Consider the following 5,172-nt stretch of genomic DNA (forward strand, 5'->3'; position numbering starts at 1 on the left):
TATTATTGCCATCACCTCTTCCACACTAACTTTGCGTTATTTAAAACTACAGTGCTTGTCGTTCATTACTTGGTCCGTTATGCATGAATATTTAGGCTCAGCATTTGTTTGCATGTAAATCCCAATTTGATAATCTTGTCAATAAAAGTGATTAAAAGTGGTTGCAATATTTAAGGGTTTTGTTATGAACAAGCCATCTGCTCAATGAAGGATGGGGCTAGATTTAGTTTGTTTTTCTTGCCTATAATTATATTTAAGGTACTCTATAGAGCTTTTGACTATCATTCATCTTTGTTCCATAGTATAGTTTCTTCTTGTTTTTGTTACGTGATTCCTATATTTACGGTATGTTTGCCAATCTGCTGTGTTGCCAGATGTATTTGCTATTCCCTTTGCTTCATCCTTCTCAGCCCTGGAGTTTTTCAATTCATCATCTATTCATTGGGATTTGGCAGTTCTCACAAACCATTTCTTGATGGGTGCATGACTATCAATAACCGGAAGAAGCAATTTAAGAAGCAATGGTCAGAGAAGGCATTCCATATCATATGTACAGTGGGCTATTAGGCTACTTAGCCTGGCTGAAGTAGGTGCTCTGGTCTGAGTACAACCCATCACTGTCTGGAAGGAGAAACCTGACTCCAACTCCAAAGGGCTTCCAGTAGCCATCAGCCTGAGAGGTATAGTTACACCAGCCAGGTCGCAAGCATCCTTACAAAGTGGACAGTTTGGTTTCTATGAGCATAGTACACAAACAAATACATGACATCACCATTGCACCATTTTCCAAAGTAGGACATAACAAGTACATGAGCCATAATCTTTTGCATAATGAATGATTCATTCACAGGAAATCAGCAGAGGCCCACCCACGGACAGACAGAGAGAGGGAGCTTGAGAGTTCCTCAGCGGTGGCCCAGTGAGCAGCCATACTGGTAAACCAAACTACACCGCCTGGCACCGGACTTCATCTTCCATAAGCCTTTGCGGCAGCCTGGTGGGCACAAACGAGGTAGGTAACCCTTGACCCTCCATGACCACCACCCTACCCCAGCCAGTCATGCAGCTCATGTGACTGGGCCATTACATTTTTTAAATCACCTTTATTTAACCAGGTAGGCTAGTTGAGAACAAGTTCTCATTTACAAATGAGACCTGGCCAAGATAAAGCAAAGCAGCTCGACACAAACACAGAGTTACACATGGAAGTAACACGCGTACAGTCAACACAATAGAAAAATAAGTCTATATACAGTGTGTGCAATTGGCGTGAGGAGGTAAGGCAATAAATAGGCCATAGTAGCAAAGTATGGTATGGGTTGTTGGTAAGCCCAGGCAGTGGGCACACAGGAATGTTAAGTCTGCAAAGGCTGTTTTAGGCATTTTATATCAAAGCACAAGAGAGAGCTAACTCTCCCTGGACTACTGTTCAGGCTGCAGCAAGGAGTGGATGAGGTGTGAGAGCTGGAACTGTTCCAAACACATCTGGGTCCCTGGGCTCTCTGCGCCGAGGCCTGCGGAGAAGATGGGTTCTTTATCACACACACACGCTGTGTTATTGATTTGATGTGGGTGGTGGTGGCATAGTGTAGTACACACACACACATTACTAGATTTTGGCACACACTGCAGTGGAGAAGTGATCAGTGAATCTGTTGGTGTTTCTGCATCAAACTAAATTAAGCATTATCACATAGCAGTCAAGGACAGGAGAGAATGAATGAGAAATGGAAAAAAACTGGGGGAAAAGTTGGAAATGACAACATTGCTCAATGCTGTTGTGACGATTACGTGAAGCTCTTTTCTTGGCTCAATGCATGTACTCTACTTAAGGAGACGTGCTGTCATTGATAATCTTGGGTCGGCGTCATTCTTCAATTGGCCCCGTAGAATCACATGACCGCTTCGTCAAAGGCCCAATGTTCAATATGCAGAAAATAGCTTGGTGACGACCGACGGCGTCTTACATCCCATCATTTTCCAACACATAGAAACACCAGGAGCTATTTATAACACGTCTCTTCTCCACTGAGCTGAAGGTAATGCCTGTCTAAAGGAATATCTCTGCCTGTTGCCATGGAGCCCAGCGTCGATGACATCACGGGGAGAGGACGAAGATGAAAGAGAGTCGTGGGGACTGAACAAGAGCAACAAAGATCAGGTGACGTGGTGGTGGGGGGATAAGCAAGGGGTGTCACCAAAGGCTGTATAGCAAACAAACAGATCAAGTAGTAGATTGATCACACACACACGTTTAACTATCCTTGTGGGGACCAAACAATTGATTCCCATTAAAAAACATTTTTGTGGGGTGGAGAAATGCTTTCAGTTTTAAAGCTAATTCCCTACAATTCTACACATTATGCCATGACTAATGCCATGTTAATGATATCCGAGTGAGAGTGACTAACAAAATCAAAATGGGGGGCCCTCTGGGAGGTCAGGGCCCCTGGGCACGTGCCCCGAGTGCCTGGTCAGTATTCGGCCATGATTACTACAAAAGTAGACAGCTGGCAAAACTACCTTCCCAATAAACATTTATTTTCCTGACATGACTAATTGATCGATTGCCACATCTGTGAAAAGACTCAAATCCTTCAGAGAAACACTGTCTCATACACACACACCACAATGTTACAGAGAGAGAGAACATCCAAACACAACAGCTCCTCTGATTGGTAATAACAGTAGAACTGGTAAGACCAGGGTTGGTCAGCTGTGGACAGTTTCCAGGCTTTGGAAAGTGACATTGATCAATTTCTCTTCCTCATGTCACAGCTTCAGTGGTGTATCATATAGTATCTTAACTGGTTTTGAATTGCTAATAGCCACACTGATGCTGTGCACTGACTATAGTCTCCAATCAGCTGTGCTCTATATGGACATGCAGAAGTGTGTTGGTGCTCCCCAGGGTTGTAATACAAACAATGTGTGTGAGTGGTGGTGGGGGGGGTTGAGTCCTTCCATGAAGGTGAATGTGTCTACACTGGTAGACAAAGCAAAGCATTGCAGATTGTGTGTGTGTGTACGTGCGAGTGAATACAGCACCCCATAGTGACTTGGAGGTGGCAGCCAGACAGACAAAGTGTGGCTAGTTTAACTACATGGCCGGTCCAACACAACCACCACCGGGAGCAGATCACACAGATAAGCCTGTCTTCTCCCTCCAACGGCCAGCTGCTTCATACAGAGATACCAGACACAGTAAACAAAGAGAAAAACGCTGTACAGTTCCAGGCAGCACAGGAATAATGTGTCCATTGTCCTGTCACACACACACAACAACCTCCCTCTGCTCTTCAGCGTTACCCATTCATTAACAGTGTCACTATTGTTTTACAGTGTTTCACACCGAAGCTGCTGCGGGGGTGCTAAAAATATCTCCCGCCAAACGTGGCGCCCATGGGATCCAAATCCCTGAGTCCCGCTTCACATAAACACATTTTCCTCCCTCTGTCCGTCACACATCTGTCTCTCCCTCCTTCTCAGTCATATTGTAATGACAGCTAAACTATGCAAATGTAGCTTTCCCGCACAAACACGCTGCCACAGTGATGTGCACACATCTATAGATGCAAATCAGCGTGTCTATCATGTGCACACATTATGCAAACTATGGTGCCTGACCCAGTGCTGAGAAAGTCCTTAGAGAACGGAGATCCCCGGGTGGAAGACCAGGGATGTATGGAGGGATGTAGGGATGTATGGAAGAAGTAGTGAACGCTCCAGTGTTGAAGGGTTGTGTGGCTGCTAAGGGGCATCTGTGCCAGTCCAATGCCTCCTTGGGATCCCCTGAGGTGGCCCAGATCTGACTTGGGATATGGGAAGGCACAAGAGTGTGTCACAGCAGTGGACAGTGGTGGTCTCTGCCTATGTATAGTGCCAACTCATTTACATTGCAAACAGTGTTTCTGGGATAACATCTATGACCAATACAAATTTGTCAGCTAATCTTAACAAGTTCACACAATATGGAAACTGAGTAGGTGTATCTCAAACACACACAATGTTGATTCAACCAGTGTGACCCCAGTGGGAGGTTACTGAGGAGATTCGCCATAGAGGAGGTTATAAAGAACCTGTAAACTACATCAAAAGGTTATGAAAGAACCTGTAAACTACACAAACGCATTTTGTTCCCCCCGAAAACCCAAACCAACAATAGCCCTGCAGGGTAATCTGGCTAATGAGATCAGAGAAACGAGATAATGACATTAAAAATAAATGTTAAATAATTTTTTTTTTTAAATTTTTTTTTTTTTTAATCGCTATGACTAAACATGTCACCATGGCCACTGACCAGACTCTGCCTCTCCTCAAGTCACCCACAACCCCAATGACAACAGGATGTCAATCATTCAACACCCAACAAACAACATTAGCGCCACACTCCATACAGCTGTATATTCAAACAGACAGGGAATGCCACCAGAGGAGAATAATCTAGACAGAGAATTGTCTCCAGTTTGCCAGTTTCATTGATCACACACACTGATCTGATGTGTTTTGTATGTGTTTGTGCCAACCACTCAAGAAACACTTGAATTTCAAAAATGTTACGCTACGTTAAAGAGTTCAGGAACAAAGACACTGGGAATTAGCCCGGTGGGAAAATGACTCCCGTTATAGCACGGTTTCACAGTGAAGTGTGTCACACCTTGTGCAGTAAAACTAAAGTGAAACAGAAGGATTCATTTGGGAGTTTTCCCAGCTAACTGCATATGGCAGCCAGTGTGACATCAACATGGCATGAAGAAACGGGATGGTAAGACATAAATGATGACATAAGGATGACTACATGACATAACAATGATGACATACGGATGACATAACAATGATGAAATGACATAAGGATGAATACATGAGGGTGACTAGAAGAAATGCTCAAACTCACCTGAAGTTAGTTAACTCTCTCCCCATTTTCACCAACTGGGCAGCAGCGTAGCCTAGTGGTTAGAGCGTTGGACTAGTAACCGGAAGGTTGCGAGTTCAAACCCCTGAGCTGACAAGGTACAAATCTGTCGTTCTGCCCCTGAACAGGTAGTTAACCCACTGTTCCCAGACAGTCATTGAAAATAAGAATGACTTGCCTGGTTAAATAAAGGTAAATAAAGGTAAAAAAAAAAAAAAAAAGTAACTCAGGAGAGCACTGAAGACGCCAGGTTCACTGAA

The sequence above is a fragment of the Oncorhynchus keta genome, chromosome 13 (genome assembly GCF_023373465.1).
Source record: "Oncorhynchus keta strain PuntledgeMale-10-30-2019 chromosome 13, Oket_V2, whole genome shotgun sequence".
In the NCBI taxonomy this organism is placed as follows: domain Eukaryota; kingdom Metazoa; phylum Chordata; class Actinopteri; order Salmoniformes; family Salmonidae; genus Oncorhynchus; species Oncorhynchus keta.